The sequence below is a fragment of the Ornithorhynchus anatinus genome, chromosome 2 (genome assembly GCF_004115215.2).
Source record: "Ornithorhynchus anatinus isolate Pmale09 chromosome 2, mOrnAna1.pri.v4, whole genome shotgun sequence".
NCBI classification, from domain to species: Eukaryota; Metazoa; Chordata; class Mammalia; order Monotremata; family Ornithorhynchidae; genus Ornithorhynchus; species Ornithorhynchus anatinus.
Genome location: NC_041729.1, coordinates 73,592,140 through 73,611,340, shown reverse-complemented (window position 1 = coordinate 73,611,340; position 19,201 = coordinate 73,592,140). Strand labels below are relative to the sequence as shown.

The 19,201-nt window shown below is 41.1% G+C and overlaps 1 protein-coding gene across 3 annotated transcripts in view; it reads right to left on the bottom strand.

Annotated features, from left to right (window-relative positions):
• ZDHHC14 (zinc finger DHHC-type palmitoyltransferase 14) overlaps positions 1-19,201 on the bottom strand; it is a 287,105-nt gene that overhangs the window by 173,101 nt on the left and 94,803 nt on the right. The gene's annotated exons all lie outside the window — the stretch shown is intronic.

The window sequence follows — 19,201 nt, the reverse complement described above, 5'->3', positions numbered from 1 at the left end:
GAACTGATGCCCAGAGAAGTGAAGTGACTTGCCCACAGTCACACAGCTGATAAGTGGCAGAAACTATCTGGGGGCTTGGGAGCATATCTAAATTTCTCCTATGGAGGGTTTTTCCCCCCAGACCTCAGTGCAGTGTTTTTCACAGCTTAGGTATTTAATAAACACTATTGTTATACTCCCGGGGTTACAGCTCTGCTACATCATAACAGGCTATGCTTTCAAAGCTCACTGTGGGCAGGGAATGTGTCCACTTATTGTTGTACTGTATTCTCCCAAGCATTTCGTACAGTGCTCTGCACACAGTAAGTGCTCAATAAATACGATGGTTTGACTGACTGAGATGCATCTCCTGCCCTCTTTACCAGCCCCAAATGCCACAGTGATTGTAGAGGTATGCTCACAAGTCCTGCTCTTGGGCACTGCTGAAAAGCTCCTAAACTGACTGCTTTGCAGGCTTTCACTGAGGTCAAGTAATAGTGTTGAAGAGAAAGAGTGCTTTTTTCAAAGATGTTGATGAATCCACTTCCTCCAGAAAGTCTTCTCCACCTATCGTTCCACATCATTCCCTTGAACATATATTCGTTACTTGTGGATCCAATGGTATTAATTCATACTATCACATCTGAATTTATCTTACCTAAAAGACTAAACTTTTTGAAAGCAATAACTACAATTAACCAAAACTCTACAGTGAATAAGGCACTGAGTTATGGCAAGAAAGAGTAAAAGGTGTCATAACAATTTTTCTTTCCCTAATAACAATGATAATAATAATTGTGGTATTTGTTAAGTGCTTACTGTGTGCCAAGCACTGTTCTAAGTGCTGGGGTCGATACAAGGTAATCCACCTGGACAAAGTCCAACTTGTAATAGATTGTAATACATTACACTGTCCTATATGGCTTCATTTTAAAAAGGAAATTATACTTAGTAATGGGATGTACTGCGCATATTTGCAAACCAATATGTTTCTGTCTCTGTGGGACTACCAATTTTTGCAACTGCAGTCACTGGTATATTTAAAGTGATCTAGGCCTCATAAGGGGAAGTTGAACAAGATGGGATACAAAAAGACAAGATAAAAGAAATAAGAAAAAAAACATAAGAACTACAAATGTTTTTCAAACACAGAAAAATGATTGGGGCAACTAAGTGAAGTATGGACTGGAGATCGGAGATCAGTGAGGAGACTGATGCAGTCGTAAAACTGGCATATAACAACCCTCTGGACAAGAGTGAGAAGCAGAGTTGTCTAGTGGAAAGAGCATTGACTTGGGAGTCAGAGGACCTGGGGTTCTTACTTCTGGCTCCATCAATATTCTGCTGTGTGACCTTGCTCAAGTCACTTAACTTTGCTTCCTCTAGGTCTCAGTTCTCTAATCTACAAAATGGGGATTCAATACCTGGTCTTCCTCTTACTTAGACTGAGCGCCATATGTGGGACCTGGTTAGAGAGGCAGCGTGGCTCAGTGGAAAGAGCACGGGCCCTGGAAGCAGGACTCATGAGTTCGAATCCCAGCTCTGCCACTTGTCGGCTGTGTGACTGTGGGCAAGTCACTTAACTTCTCTGTGCCTCAGTTCCCTCATCTGTAAAATGGGGATTAAGACTGTGAGCCCCATGTGGGACAACCTGCTTCCCCTATGTCTACCCAGCGCTTAGAACAGTGCTCGGCACATAGTAAGCGCTTAATAAATACCAACATTATTAACATTATTATTATCTTCTATCTGCCCCAGTGCTTAGTACAGTGCTTGACCCACAGTAAGGGTTTAACCAATATCACAATTATTATTATTATTACAAGTGGTGGGATGGAAAGGAAAGGGTGTATTGTGGGCAGGGAATGTGTCTACCAGCTCTGTGCTTTGTACACAGTAAGCACTCAAAAAATACCACTGACTGATTAAGAACCAACAGGATTTGGCAACAACCTGGATATGGGACACTCAACCTAGATATGGGACACTCAGTATATATAATCTGTAGGCTTCAGACTAATTTTACAGATTTTTAAGACTTGGAGGAGTAGTTTTTTCAAAAGAAATTCATAAAGATGAAAAGAAAAACAGGACTACGTAAGCATAATATGGAGATCATGACCCCACTACAGAAACCACACAGAGTGAAAGCTAAAGCACTCATTTTTACATCAGATTATTTTGAGAAAATAGGATTAGGGAGAAATATATCCACTGCAGTTTCTGTGAGAAGAAGGAACTTTCAAGACCTCTCTTTAAACTGTGTGACTTACTAGGGGGTGTGACAACTCTTGTATTACTTAAATTGGGTTTTACATTCAGGATATGAAAGAGATTTGGGATTTTGTAGCCAGTATATGAAATGTCAGGGACTTCAGAGATGACACAGTTCAATTTTGGGTTTTTTTCTCTATATACTTATTAGATTTTTGAAAAATGAATTTCCCTTAGTATTTCCTTGATGGATCATTGCAATAGATGGCTTAGGAAAGAATGGATTCATGCTGGTTGCTCAGATTCAACAGGACAACCAACACTCCAGACCCATATCAGAGGACATTTTCTTTACAGTTTTCTTGGGAACTAATGCCCTTATGGTCTTTGGACCATAGCACGCTCTGCAGAAGCCTGCAAATACGGAAGGGTAATAGGTCATGATCACAAACAGTGAGGACCTGAAACCAAGTCAGTCTAGAAATATCAAAGCAAAGCTCAAAGCACCATGATTTTGCTTGGTGGGGCAATTATCCAATGGTCACCCATCCACCTCCAAATCAAACACAAACTCCTCCCCATTGATTTTAAAGCACACTCAGTCACCTTGCCACTCCTACCATATCTCACTGCTCTCCTACTACAACCCAGCCTGCACACTTCACTCCTCTAATACCAAACTACTCACTGCATCTTGATCTCATCTACCTTGCCACTGACCCTCTTGTCCATGTCCTGCTCTCACCTGAAACACCCTCTTTTTTCACATCCAGCAGACAGTGACTCTCCCTACCTTCAATGCCTTACCAAAGGCACATGTCCTCCATAAGGCCTTCCCTTTCTAAGCCCTCATTTCGTCTTCTCCTACTCTCTTCTGAATTACTCTGACTTTCTCCCTATATTCATCCTTCCCCCACAGCACTTATGGACATATCCGCAATTTATTTATAATGATGTTTGCCACTGTGGGCAGGGAATGTGTCTACAAACTCTATTATACTGTATTCTCCTATTGCTTAGCACAGTGCTCACATAGTAAGTGCTCAATAAATATAAGTGCTTAGTATAGTCCTCTGCACACAGTAAGTGCTCAATAAATATGACTGAATGCATGATAACTATGATTGACAATCACGGATGGTCAATATAGTAGAGCAGTGGTCTGTGGAGGTCAGATTAGCATGGGCTACTATTTTCAATCAGAGGACTTAAAGATACCTTAGTACAGTGCTAAGTGGTTAATAAAGTGCTCTGCATACAGTAAGTGCTCAATAAATATGATTAAATGAATACCGACACTAAAAGACAACATCAAAAAGCATACCACGTCCTGAAAATTTAATAGTGTATCCAAAAGTATTTTTATGGCCAAAACCACACAAAGACACTTCCAGCAAGTCTTCAAGTAGGGAAGTGAGAAGAGTCATAACAATAATAATAGTAATGATAATAATAAAATAATAAATAATCATTGTATTTGTTAAGTGATTACTATGTGTTAGGTGTTATACTAAGCGCTGGGGTTGGACACAGTCCCTGTCCCACGTGGGGCTCACAGTGTAAGGAGGAAGAACAGTACTGAACCCCCATTTCACAGATGAGGTAACTAAGGCATAGAGAAGTGAAATGACTTGTCTGAAGGTCACACAGGAGACAAGTGAAGGTCACTATTTGGAATGTAGCAACCAGCTGTTCTCCAGTTCTTCTAAGGCCATAACACGAAGAATTAACTTCAATTATACCACAGGGATTTATAAAGGTTTTGCTGACAATAAGGACTGTTAGAGGAAGACTGTGTAATCTTTTTCACTAATTGTCTTTAAGCTAGAACATGCATCTGAATGAAACCAAAGAAGTAGAATCCTGCCTAAAAGCAACATGGCCTAGTGGAGAGAGCATGGGCCTGGGAGTCATAAGTTTCCTGGTTCTAAATACCGGCTCTGCCAATTGTGTGCTGTGGGACCCTGGGCAATTCATTTTACTTCTCTTTGCCCCAGTTTCCTCAACTATAAAATGGAGATACCTGTTCTCCCTCCTACTCAGACTTATGAGTCCCATGTAGGACAGGGACTGTTTCCGACCTAACTTGTACCTATCCCAGCACTTCAAACATCATTTGACAAAAAGCCAGTGCTTAACAAATTCCATAAAGAAAAAAAAAGCAAACAATGAAATACCTGGTTTCTCTATCTCTCTGTTAGGTCTATATTTATGTGAAAATGCAAGGTCCTTCAGGGCAGGTATTTGTATTTGCATATACTATTCAAATTACCCAACACCCTTCCTCCTTTTAAACTCTGGCTCCTAGCTGGGCAGCTTAATAATACTATCTAATCTGTAAATTGGGGGTTAGATTTCTGATCGCCCTCCCTCTTATACTGCGAGTCCCAGTTTGGAGAGAGACTATGTCTACTCTGACTGCACTGTATACATCCCAGGTCAATCAATAGTATTTCCCGAGTGCTTACTGTGTTCAGAGCACTGTACTAAGTGCTTGGGAGAATACAATAAAACAAACAATATAACAGAGTTAGCAGATACATTATTTGTCCAGAAAGAGCTTACAGTCTCGTGGGAGACTTAGTACAATGTTTATAACATAGTAGGTGCTTAATAAATACCAGAAATATTATTATTATGTAAGAGGAATTCAAGAGTGCCATTTTGAGAAATCATGATGAAAGCATTAAATTCCTATTCTTCCTCCCCCTTAGATTGTGAGTCCCAGGTGGGACAGAGACTGTGTCTAATCTGACTGCATGGTACATATTCCAGTTCTTAGTACAGTCCTTAGCTCATAGTAAGTGCTTAAAAAATACCAGAATTATTATTATGAGAGAGGGATTCATGGGTGCCATTTTGAGGAAGTCATGACAACAGTAGCTTGGATGAGAGTTGAGTTTCCTTCCTGAGGGTTGAATCTTCCCCTGGCTCAGGGCATTCATTTCCTCTGGACAGTAGCATTTCTGCCATCCAAACACAGAAAGAGGGGAGTGGAAGACTAGAGGGAAGAAACCAAAGAAACTTTGCTCTGAGGTACAGAATCTGGAGAACAGAATGCATTTTCAATATTCTTTCTGAATAAGAACATAAAGAAGAAAGACACAGGGAACTGAAGTTACCACGAGTAAGCCTATAAAGCAAAACACAGCTGGTAAATCTAATTTTAGGCCTACAAACCTTGACATCAGCCCCATGTAGACAGCATTCCTAAGAGACCAATGCAATTACATGACATGAGGCAGACATATCAAAACAGGCAGTTTCCTCATTCAGGTCCTCACAGATGATTCCTTGACGCTCCAAAAGAAATCATTTCAAATATTGCAGGGACAATTGATTAAGATGAAGTACTTAACCTTGCTGAGCATTTGACTGACAGCAATGGGCACCTTAGAAGCCTCTGTGTACATACTCGATTCTCTGTGTCATTTCAAATCATACGGAAGAATGATGGGTAGCATAGCCTAGTGGAGAGAGTACAGACTTGGCAATTACCCTGGTTCTAATCCTGATCCGCCAGTTACCTGCTGTGTGACCTTGGGCAACATGCTGAATTCCTCTGTGCCTCAGTTTCCTCATCTGTAAAATGGGGATTAAATTTCTGTTCAACTTGCTATTTGGACTGTGAGCCCCATATGGGATAGGGACCGTGTCCAACCTCTTTTTGGGCAGGGAATGTTTCTACCAACTCTGTTAAATTATACTCTCCCAAGTGCTTAGAACAGTGCTTTACACACAGTAAGCAATGGATTGGTTGTATCTACCCCAGTACTGAGAAGAGTACTTGACACATAGTAACCTCTTAACAAATGTGAATTGTATACATCCTGATTATCTTCTAACTAATGTAGCACTTAGTACAATGCTTGACACATAGTATGTGCTTAACAAATAATAATAATAAAATCAGGTTGCACAGCACTCTGAAAGGGACAGATGAAAGATGCACATGCCCTAGTAGAACATGGGCCTCAAAGTCAAAGGACCTGGGTTCTAATTCTGACTCTGCCATATGTCTCTTGTTTGTTCTTGGGCAATTCATTTCACTTCCCTGTGTTTCCAAACTGGTTAGCTAGTACCTAGCCCTGTGCTTAATATAGTGCCTGCCACAAAGTAAGTGCTTAACAAATACCATTAAAAATATTCTCTAGGATCCCATCTCTAATTCCTTTCTAATGGGGCCCCACAGTGTGACTCAGTGGAAAGAGCCCAGGCTTGGGAGTCAGAGGTCATGGGTTTGAATCCTGGCTCTGCCACTTGTCAGCTGTGTGACTGTGGGCAAGTCACTTAACTTCTCTGTGCCTCAGTTACCTCATCTGTAAAATGGGGATTAACTGTGAGCCTCACGTGGGACAACATGATTACCCTGTATCTACCCCCGCGCTTAGTGCTCTGCACATAGTAAGTGCTTAACAAATACCAACATTATTATTATTGCTGCACCACTGCATTCCATCACCCTTCCTCCGTTCCCAGGTTCCTTTGATTCAGGGGTAGTGACAGGTGGCCATAAAGATTCCTGGTGAGGCAGCAGTCTGGACACACACTCATCTCTGATCTACACTGCCATCTACAATTCAGGGGGATGAAGGGGCTGAGCTTTACCTATATCTTTCTTTCAAAGCAAAATGTGAAGACTTCGCTTCTTTGTCTCACAAATTGAATTTTCAAGTAAAGGATGTAGTATCTCAGTCACGGGAACCCAGCTTTCCATTTTGAGTAAGGCCATGGATGGGGCTGGGGATTTGGGGGAGATGAGTGACTGATTTGCTTACTCCACCCAAAAACTGGATGGCAGTTGTCAGTTCAGAGACTCTTAGCCTTATGTCCTCAACCTGACCCGTTCTGAACTAGCCTAAAAGGGGTATGGGGCTGGAGGCTCAGCAGAGATCACAGAGTTGCTCTTTAGGGACAGATAGTCCTGTTCAACATCCTTTAGATCTTTCCTTGCCAGCTTTTGTCTTTTTACTTTTTAAATGGTAATTGTAAAGTGCTTATTATGTGCCAGGGATTATACTAATGAAGCCCTGGTTCAATCCCCAGCACCTCCATCTATGATTCTTCCTCTAGATTGTAAACCCATGTGCGCAGGGAATGTGTCTGTTAATTGTTTTACTGTATACTCCCAAGTGCTTAGTAAGTGCTCTGCACACACTAAGCACTCAATAAATATGACTGAATGAATGAACTAATGAATACTAAGTGTTGGGGTAGATATAAGGTAATCAGGTTGGACAGAGTCCCTGTCCTACATAAAGTACACGGTCTTAATCCCCATTTTACAGAGGAGGTAACAGGCATAGAAAAGCTAACTTGCCTAAGGTCACACACCCTGCTCACTTGTTAGCTTTTGAGTCTTCGCAAAACCCCCAAGTTGGATAGGGGCAAATCCAGCCTAAAAAAAACATGGGGAGCAGAATGAATGGCTTTCCTCTCCAACGTCCAAACTGGCTGGGAGGGGAATGTAGGTTTTACAGTTGAGATTACAGGCACAGAGAAGTTAAATAACTTGCCCAAGGTCACACAATCTGCTCTGTCCCACTTGCTAGCTTTTGAGTTTTAACAGAAACCCAAGATGGATAGGGGCGGACCACGCCTAAAAAACTAGGAGCAGAGTGAATGGCATTCCTCTCCATCGTCCGAACTGGCAGGGTGGGGAATATTGGCTGATTGTGCCAGAGCACCCTGCAGGGCAGTTGGGAAGAAGAATGGAAGCAATAAATTAGATGCTCATAGGAAGACTTTGGATTTTTTTAAAATGGTATCGGTTAAACACTTACTATGTGCCAGGCACTTGCTAAGTACTGTAGTAGATACCATATAATCAGATGGGACACAGTCCCTGCCCACACAGAGCTCACAGTCTTAATCCCCATTTTACAGATGAGGCTACTGAGGCACAGAGAAATGAAGTGACTTGCACAAGGTCCCACAGCAGATAAATGTCGCAGTGGAATTAGATCCCAGATTCTCTGACTTCCAGGCCCATGATCTATCCACCATGCCATGACGCTCTTCTGTGTAAATATCCATTTATGTTAAATTTTCTAGCTAATTGCTCAGGGTAAATGGAACTTTCAAATACCATATTTCAACTTTTTTATTATAATCTGTGATAAACATATGTGTAACTATCTTGCCAGTTTAAATTCCACTCCCCACTCTTGAATAAGGGCTTTATTCTTAATCTTTCTCCATGGAATGAAAGCAACTGTAATCATAGATTAAATATATACTTAGTACATTTTTGTTTCTTCTTTAAAATTTCTAAAATAGTGTATCCTATTGGAAACTTGCCTAGTTAGCTAGTGAGAGAAGCAGTGTGCCCTAGTAGATAGAACACGGGTCTGGGAGTCAGAAGGACCTGGGTTCTAATCTGCCATTTGTCTGCTGTGCGATCTTGGGCAAGTCACTTAACTTCTGTGCCTTAGTATCCTCATCTGTTACATGGGGATTTAGACTATGAGCCCCATTTGAGACATGGACTGTGTCTACATTGATGGGCTTGTATATCTACCACAGCACTTAGTACAGTGCCTGGCACATAGTAAGTGCTTAATAAACATCATTTAAAAAAGAGGTTGAGCACATTATTAATGTAATATACAAAATCAACTAAGTTTCAAACCTACAGTTATCCTTTAAAAAAAAAATCACTGAAATCATAGCCCCACCTCAAATTCTGTCATTTATAATGGGAGAAACACAAACACAATTCACTATTCAGAATAACCTCAAATTTTTATGGTGAAGATGTCCAACAAGAAAGGGCAAGTTATTTTATTGTTTTCTGAATTTATATACATCTTTATCACTAGAGACAGCTGTCTGCTGACAGAAATAGCATTTAGTTGTCCAAAACACAATAAAGACGCTATAGTAAACAAAGGCAACAAAGCACTAATGTGCAGTCAACAAAATGGTGTAACAATTCTATCTGGAGCATCAAAACATCAAACTCAATTACTTTATGGAAATTAAATTGTTGCCATCATTGCTGGAGTTGCAAAATCTACGGTGTTATAACAATGTGACAACATATAAACTGGAGCAAAATCACTCCCTGCCTTTAGAGCGTTGCAGAAAACCAAATTAATGCCAGTTTAAAAATAATAGCAAAACAGATGTTACTGCAAGTGCAATAAAGACCATTTTATGAGGCTAAATTGGCCACATAGAGAGCCGCTTGCCCATTTTCCCAAGACCCTATTTGTACCAGTCCAATAGTACAAATCTTATTTTATTCACTTTTAGTAATTGTTTCCTGAGGGGAGAAAGGGCTAGCCCATCACTGGCAACTATCTGCAAGTCTAGACAAAACAATGTAACAACAGAAAGCAGTATGATTCTTCCTAATTTTTATATGTCTCTATCAAGGGGTGTGACAAAAAACTACATAACACTGAAATTACTTCAATTTAGCATTATACATAGCTGTACCACTAGCACCTACTGAATGTTGCCTAGTGGACAGAGCACAGGGTTGGGAGTCAGAAGACCTGCTAATGCCGGCTCCATCACTTACCTGTTGTATGATCCTGGGCAAGTCACTTGACTTCTCTGTGAGTTCTTTCATCTGCAAAATGGGGACTGAGTACCTGTTCACAATTCTACTTGGACTGTGAGCCTGATGTGGTACCTGATTACCTTCTGTCAATTCCAGCGCTAAGTGCACCTACAAGTACGGCAACCATTCCATCCCGTCTTCTCCCTATTAAACTACTTGGCCATCATGCACTTTAATGTCTGCTACTTTTTTATGGCACTTTATGATAATGATAATAATTGTGGTATTTGTTAAGTGCTTACTATCTGTCGAGCACCTTTCTCAGTGCTGGGGAAGACACAAGATGATCAGGTTGGACGCAGTCCATGTCCCATGTCCCTAAGCCCTCCTTCTCATTCTCCCACTTCCTTCTGCGTCACTCTGAATTGCTCCCTTCATCCTCCCTCCCAACCCAACAGCACATATGTACGTATTTGTAATTTATTTATAGTCCGTTGTTGGGCAGGGATTGTCTCTATCTGTTACCGAACTGTACATTCCAAGCGCTTTGTACTAAGCTCTGTGTGTGCTCTGCACACAATAAATGCTCAATAAATATGACTGAATGAATGTATATTAATGTCTGCCTCCCCCTCTAGACTGTGAGCTTATTGTGGGCAGGGAATGTGTCTGTTTGTTGCTGTATTGTACTCTTCCAACTGCTTAGTTCAGTGTTTTGCATACAGTAAATGCTCAATAAATAAAATTGAATGAATGAATGAAAATGATCTTCCCACACAGGCCTCACAGCCTAAGTCAGAGGGAGCAGAATTTAATCCCCTTTTCACAGATGAGGTAACTGAGGCACAGAGAAGTTAAGTAACTCACCCAAGGTCCCAAAACAGACAATAATAATAATATATGGTATTTGTTATGCACTTACTATGTGCCAGGTACTGGGGAAGCAGCGTGGCTCAGTGGAAAGAGCCTGGGCTTCGGAGTCAGAGGTCATGAGTTCGACTCGCGGCTCTGCCACTTGTCATCTGTGTGACTTTGGGCAAGTCACTTAACTTCTCTGTGCCTCAGTTACCTCATCTGTAAAATGGGGATTAACTGTGAGCCTCACATGGGACGACCTGATGACCCTGTATCTACCCCAGCGCTTAGAACAGTGCTCTGCACATAGTAAGCGCTTAATAAATACCAACTTTTTTTTACTGTTCTAAGCACTGAGTAGGTACAAGGTAATCCAGTTGGACATAGTCCCTGTCCCACACAGGGCTCACAGACGTAATCCTCAATTTACAGAGGAGGGAACTGAGGCTCAAAAAAATGAATTGACTTGCTCAGGGTCATACAGCAGACAAGTGATAGAGGAAGATTAGAACCCAAGTCCTTCTGTCTCCCAGGCCCATGCTCTTTCCAATAGGCCATGCCGCTTCTCCAAATTTAATAAAATGTAAACTTCAAGCTTGGAAGTGGTACTCATGATTATAAGGCTCTGGGAAGGGAATGCAAGTGTTCTGCAGCAAAAGGCTGTGGTTTTATTTTGCTTTTTTTTATGGAATTTGTTAAGTACTTACTACATGCCAGGTACTGTATTAGGTGCTGCGGTAGATACAAGCTAATCAGTTTAGACACAGTCCATGTCCCACATGGGGCTCACAGTCTTAATCCTAATATTACAAATGAAGGAACTGAGCCACGGAGAAGTGAAGTGACTTACCCAAGGTTACACAGCAGGCAGGTGGCAGGGCCAGAATTAGAATCCAGGTCCTGTTGACTCCCAGGCCTGTGCTATATCCACTAGGTCATGGAGCTTTCAACAGGGGTCCATTGTAACCTTTGGATATCTATTAAATGTTCCTTATTATGTTATGCTACCTGGAGTTATTTGTAGTGCACATCCAAATGTATGCATGGGCCTGAGAGTCAGAAGGTGAGGTGTTCTAATCCAGGCTCTACCACCTGTCTGCTGTATGGCCTTGGGCAAGCCACTTCACTTCTCTGGGCCTCATCTCATCAGGTACCTCATCTATAAAATGGGGATTAAGATTGTGAGCCCATGTGGGACAGGGACTGGGTCCAACTGATATGCTTTTATTCACCCCAGCACTTGTGTGCCTGTCACAAAGTAAGGGCTTAAAAAAATACCACAATTATTACAATTATAATTATTATTTATTATTGTGACATACACCTGTTACTGTCAAGTTAGAAGAGGTTCATCCAGAATCTGTGCAAGCCACCCAACCTACAGGGCAGAACTGTATAATCCCTCATCTAAGTAAACAGGCCCATCTCAGTGCCTAATACTGCTAAATGGAACTCTTATGCCCGGTTGTCTTTTTCTTGATCAACTTACAAGTTAAATCAATCACACTTATTAAGTGCGTAGGGTGTGCAAAGCACTGTACTAAGCACTTGGGAGATGACAATATAACAGAGTTGGTAGACACATTTTCTACTCACAATGATCTTACAGTCTAGAGGGGAGAGAAAGACATTAATGCGTATTTATAGATTACAGATTTACAGATATGTACATAAGTGCACAGAATATGAAACAAGACAACTGAAGAACATAAGATAGATCAAGGAGGGAAAAAATTCAATATTTTTTGAGTGTTTAATGTTAGAACACTTTATTAAGCTTTTGCGTACAATGCAATAAATGTGGAGGATAGGATCTCTGTCCTCAAGGAGCTTACAATAATGGAACTCATTGCAGAAATAATGCAAGAATAAAGATACAGAAAAATTATGTATAATACATGATGAACCTAAGAAACAAGTGACTTTGTTTGACTTTTAAAACTGAATCATGGTTTGTATGTTTCCATATCAGTATGGGGCAAAATACACATTTTTCCCCTTGAGTCTGCTTAAATCACATTAAAAAAAAATTCCCACAAGAACAGGAAATATTTTGAGAAATAGCCCTTAGGGTGAGGTTCAACAGGGGAAATTTCTAAGAAAAGGGAAGTTATAGATGGAAATGGGAGTCAAAAAGACACATGAAATTACCACTGTCAAATGAAAATGCTTTTATAAACCCAACTGTCTCTTTGGGAAATTCTGAAAAACATCATAGAAAGCGAAGGACCCAAGTTATAAACCTCTTTACCCTTCTGAATCTGGCTCGGACCCAACAGCTAAACAGCCAGATGAAATTACAACTCTCACATGTGAATTCAAGCTTCCTAAAATTTCTGAACTAGCAGCGTGGCTCAGTGGAAAGAGCATGGGCTTTGGAGTCAGGGCTCATGAGTTCGAATCCCAGCTCTGCCACTTGTCGGCTGTGTGACTGTGGGCAAGTAACTTAACTTCTCTGTGCCTCAGTTCCCTCATCTGTAAAATGGGGATGAAGACTGTGAGCCCCACGTGGGACAACCTGATTCCCCTATGTCTACCCCAGCGCTTAGAACAGTGCTCGGCACATAGTAAGCGCTTAACAAATACCAACATTATTATTATTATTATTATTTCTGAAAAGCCAAATTATTTCCCACCCTCTACCATTAAAATGAACATTAATCTAATAAAACAGAGGCCAAGAAAGCAGAAAAAGCTGCTTGACTAGTTGCTCCTCAAATCTATTTTTATCCAAGAGTTGAGATCCAAAAATGCTAATCATTTTAGAAATAATCAAACTGTCCCTCAGTGATATGATTAAAACATAAAAGACATCGTTTTCTTTAGGACTCTTTTACTCTCACAAGATCTTAGTGCTGTACTCTGCACATGGTAGGTGCTCAATAATAACACTGGCCATTAGTTAAGCATTTTAAAAATGCTAGGCCAAGGCTACATGGCAGGCTAAGGGGCTTGGAAAAAGTATCGATTATCATATCCTAAGACTTAATATTGGCATCAAAATCAAAGAAGACTGTAAGTATCTCAAGGAGAAGCAGCGTAGCCTTATGGTGAGAGAACGGGCCTGGGAATCAGAGGATCTGGGTTCTAATTTTAGCTCCGCCAATTGTCTGCAGTGAGACCTTAGGCAAATCACTTCTCTGAACCTCAGTTACCTCATCTATAAAATGGGGATTAAGAGTGTGAGCCCCATGTGGGACATGGGCTGTGTCCAACTTGATTATCTTCTACCTACCCAGCACTTAAAAAAGTGGGGTGGGGAGAAGGCATCATGTATCTCAATGTGTACTTTCAATAATAATAATTATTATTATGGTATTTGTTAAGCACTTACTATGTGCCCAGCACTCTTCTAAGCGCTGGGATAGATACAAAATAATCAGGTTGTCCCACGTGAGGCTCACATTCTCAATTCCCATTTTACAGATGAGGTAACTGAGGCACAGAGAAGCTAAGTGGCTTGCCCAAGATCGTAGCAGACAAGTGGCGGGGCCGGGATTAGAACCCATGTCTTCTGACTCCCAAGCCATGTTCTTTCCACTAAACCATGGTGCTTCTCAAGCATCTAATAAATGAATGGAGTCTCCCAGTCAGGCCTCAGTCCTGAAGCTTCAGGACAGTCTACATGGAGTAATTTCACAGCAACGCTAAAATCTGTCCTTTCCTCTGTATCCAAACTGCTAACATAATATAATTGTATCATATAATATGATTATATTAGGATTATAAGATTATATAATCATATATGTATGATATCAAATCATATAATATAATCACTTATCATATCCCGCTTAAATTACTATATCAGCATCCTTGCTGAGCACCCAGCCTCCTGTCTCTCCCCACTCCAATCCATACTTTGCTACCCGGAACATTTTTTATAAAAACGTTCAGGACATGTTTCCCCACTTTTCAAGAAACTCCAGTGGTGGCTCATCCAGCTCTGAATCACACAAAAGCTGCTCACCGTTGGCTTTAAAGCACTCAATCACCTTGCCCCCTCCTACCTCACTTCCATACTCTTCTACTACAACCCAGGCTGCACACTTCGCTCCTTTAATGCCAAACTTCTCGCTGTGCCTCGTTCCTATCTCACCACTGACCCCTTTCTCATATCCTACCTCTGGCCTGGAATGCCCTTCCTTCTCAAATCCGACAGACAATTCCTCTTCCCTTCTTCAAAGCTTTACTGAAGGCACAGCTCCTCTAAGAGGCCTTCCTGATTAAGCCCTTCTTTCCTCTTCTCCTGCTCCATTCTGCATCTCCCCGTCTTATTCCCTTTTTTTTATCCTCCCTTTCAGCCCCATAGCACTTATGTACATATCTGTAATTTAGTTATTTATTTATATTAATATCTGCCTCCCCTTCTAGACTGTAAGCTCATTGTGGGCAGATTATGTGTCTGTTTATGGTCGTATTTTACTCTCCCCAGGGTTTAGTATAGTGCTCTGCACATAGTAAGCGCTCAATAAATACGATTGATTGAATGAATAAAAAAAGTCAGTCTAATTGAACAGAATAAAAGGTTTGTCCCAGAAATTCCATAAAATTGAGAAAATTAATCAGTCACTTTTCAAGGACTCGCCTTTCAAAAAGATCAACTTTGATCTCTCCATCAGGTCCAAATAAAATGGTATCTTTTTATCATGTTTAACAACTGCCTGCACAGCATTAGACCTCCAGTAGAATGCTTACTACTTACAGTTTCAACATAAGACAACCAGTAATTCTAAAGACCAGGCCTGAATAAAGAAGAGCCAGGATAACAAGGTTTACATTACTTTTCAGTAGCAAATCATTGAATTTTAACACCTGAACAATCAAGCACACTGATCATACCTCCCAGATAGATATATACAAAATTAAAGTCAAATGAATTATTTCCCTTTCATATTATTAGTACTTGCCTGAATTATAAGTTGAGTCTTAGAATCCTTCATTAGCCCTCTCTATAGATAGAGCAGGTCATTAGGAAAAAAAAAATGGATTGGAATAATCCAAACCAGTGAGGACATGAAGCATGGAAGGGACCTCCCTTCCTCCTCTCTCGCCCCGCTCCGGTCTATTCTTCACTCCGCTGCCCGGCTCATCTTCCTGCAGAAACGATCTGGGCATGTCACTCCCCTTCTTAAAGAACTCCAGTGGTTGCCTATCGACCTCCGCTCCAAACAAAAACTCCTCACTCTAGGCTTCAAGGCTCTCCATCACCTTGCCCCTTCCTACCTCTCCTCCCTTCTCTCTTTCTACCGCCCACCCCGCACGCTCCGCTCCTCTGCCGCCCACCTCCTCACCGTCCCTCGGTCTCGCCTATCCCGCCGTCGACCCCTGGGTCACGTCCTCCCGCGGTCCTGGAACGCCCTCCCTCCTCACCTCCGCCAAACCGATTCTCTTTCCCTCTTCAAAACCCTACTTAAAACTCACCTCCTCCAAGAGGCCTTCCCAGACTGAGCTCCTCTTCCCCCTCTACTCCCTCTGCCATCCCCCCTTTACCTCTCCGCAGCTAAAGCCTCATTTTCCCCTTTTCCCTCTGCTCCTCCACCTCTCCCTTCCCATCCCCACAGCACTGTACTCGTCCGCTCAACTGTATATATTTTCGTTACCCTATTTATTTTGTTAATGAATTGTATATCGCCTCGATTCTATTTAGTTGCCATTGTTTTTACGAGATGTTCTTCCCCTTGACGCTGTTTATTGCCATTGTTCTTGTCTGTCCGTCTCCCCCGATTAGACTGTAAGCCCGTCAAACGGCAGGGACTGTCTCTATCTGTTGCCGACTTGTTCATCCCAAGCGCTTAGTACAGTGCTCTGCACATAGTAAGCGCTCAATAAATACTATTGAATGAATGAATGAATGAACTCAAGATCCTTTCCAATTCATTTTCTTATCCTCTTGAAGGTGACAGTTTAAATTCTGATGCCAAATGAATGTATTCAACTTTGCCTGAGTAAAAATGCTGTATCCACATCAAAGATTGAGCTCTGACATTTCCAAGAAGATATATATGTGGTAATGAACGACTTCTCCGAATCAACAAAGCACTATGGATTGAGAATTAGCTGTAAGGGTATCAACATTTTGCATCTGCATCTGGCAAACACTACACATAACCAAAGAACTCCAATGGTGACACTAATGAAAAGGCTAGCCTCAAGTCCCTCTATGTTGGCAGCCCCACTGGCTTAGTTCACTGTGGGCAGAAAATGTGTCTGTTTATTGTTATATTGTACTTTCCCAAAAGTTTATGCTCTTCACACAGCCAGTGCTCAATAAATGACTGAATGAATGAATTTAAGGATGGGCAAAGACGTTGAAAACCTAATTAAGAAGGATCTTTGGGAACTGACAAAGTATGCAGCCAAGATGGCATTATGATTCAGAATGAGTGAGAAACATCATGGCCTAGTGGATAGAGCATGAGCCTGGGAGTCAGAAAGACCTGGGTTCTAATTCTGGATCTGCCACCTGTCAGCTGTTTGACCTTGGGCATGTCACTCAACTTCTTGGTGTCTCAGGTACCTCATTTGTGAAATGGGGATTAAGATAATGACCTCCACATGGTATCTTAAGATATCTTACCTCCACAGACATAGAGACTGTCCTCCACCTGATTACCTTGTATCTACCCCAGAGTTTAGAACAGTGCCTGCCACACAGTGCTTAACAAATATCACTTTAAAAAAACTGAAAGTATATGTGTCAATTACAGGTGGATGACAAGTTCTGAATGACTCTGAAGTTAAACCTGGAAATTCGTTATTCACATTCAGGATCCATAAACCCTAGCTGACATTACATCTTGTTACCACAGGGAAGTCAATTCCCTCCCTGTTTCTCCTTAATGAAAAATCACCACTATTGGGCAAACTTCTACTTCTGCAACCTCCTATAACTACTACTAATATTACAACTCTTTATTTTTTATTGTAGTGCTCTACTTTGAATTACTTCAATCATTTGTTGATGTTTAATGTTAGAGATTATTACACGTTCAGGAATTCTGCATTTTTTCGGAGTTCTCAAATGGATTCCAATTCATAATATCTTAAGTCTTTGAGAAAGCAGATCCTACAATACAATAGTACATTCTACATCCATGTTTTCAAAGAATATATTATGGCTGTATAATAGTGTATACTTGTATAGTAGCTAGTTGTTTTTTTTTAAGGTTGTAAGGCCTGAACCTACCACAGATTTGTTTTAGTTTCTGTCTCCTTTGGTAGATTAGCCCTTTGAGGTCAAAGGCCATATTTACTAATTCTATTGTACTTTTCCGAGCACTTAATACAGTGTAAGGGCTATTGATTGATCCTATGTCAGCAGTTCTGTCAAGACCACATATGTGTAATACTTAATATGAAGTGACAGGGTAGGATCACTTACAAAGAGTTCCAGAGCAAGGTAAAATCATCAGCTGCGAAACTATATTTAAAACTTTACACCTTCATGGGTCAGGGCATTTGAGAAGAGTGCATTTCAGCAGGTAGCAAAAATGATGTTCTAGAACGAGCAGAAAAAGGATGACCTTAAACAGTATGGACAGGAAAAAAAGTATTTAAAGACACCATGAAGCAAAACTTCAAACTGTGAAAAAATAGAAGTTGAGAGTTGCAAGTCAGTTACCAAAGATAGACAGGAGCTGGGGTTTTGTTTCTAGGAAATACCTTCTTATGAAACAACTACTCTTGAATCATAGTATCAGTGAGGATGTCTGGGCCAGGGTGGGTGGTGGGGGTAAAAATGACTGAGGCCTAATTTTTTTACCCCTCAATTTATAAAAACAAACTGAAAAGTGGCAGCCCAGAGACACTGTCTCTTCTCCCCCAATCTGGTTCTAATTCCTGTTCTCAGCCAATCATAATAACAATAAAAATATTAATGATAACTGTGGTATTTTCTAAGGACTTACTATGTGCCAAACATTGTTCTAAGTGCTGGGGTAGATATAAGGTGATCAGATTGGACACAGTTCTTGTCCCACATCGGGCTCACAGACTTAATACCCATTTTTCGGATGAAGTAACTGAGGTACAGAGGCATGAAGTGACTTGCCCAAGGGAACTAAGCAGACATGTGGTGGAGCCAGGATTAGAACTCAGGTCCAAACTCTATCCACTAGACAGCACTGCTTCTTTAGGAACTTATTCCTTCAGGGACTTCCTCATTCTTGTACTGTGTCCTGGGGATGTGGCTGATGGATAGCTAAGTCATGAAAACCCTCAGCAATACAAGAGCTTCAATAAATTAATTAAATTTAATGAGCACTTACTATGTGCAGAGCACTGTATTAAGTACTGGGAGGCTACCAACTCCTTGCCCATAAAAATCTTACAATCTAGAAGGGGAGACATGAATATAAAGGAATGATGGATATGTATAAAAGCACTGTAGGGCTGAGGGAGGGGGTGAATAAAAGGTGCAAATCTGAGTACAAGGGCAACGCAAAAGGGAGTGGAAGAAGAAATGAGGGCCTAGTCGGGGAAGGCCTTTTGAAAGACATATGCTTCATCTCCCAGGATATTACCCACAAGTGATGGAAGAACTCCCAACCCCACTCTGGTTCCTAGAACCAGGGGATTTGGTTCAAGGCCAGGGTAAGCAGGTCACCAGGCAAAAGAACACTCAATCATATTTACTGAGCACTT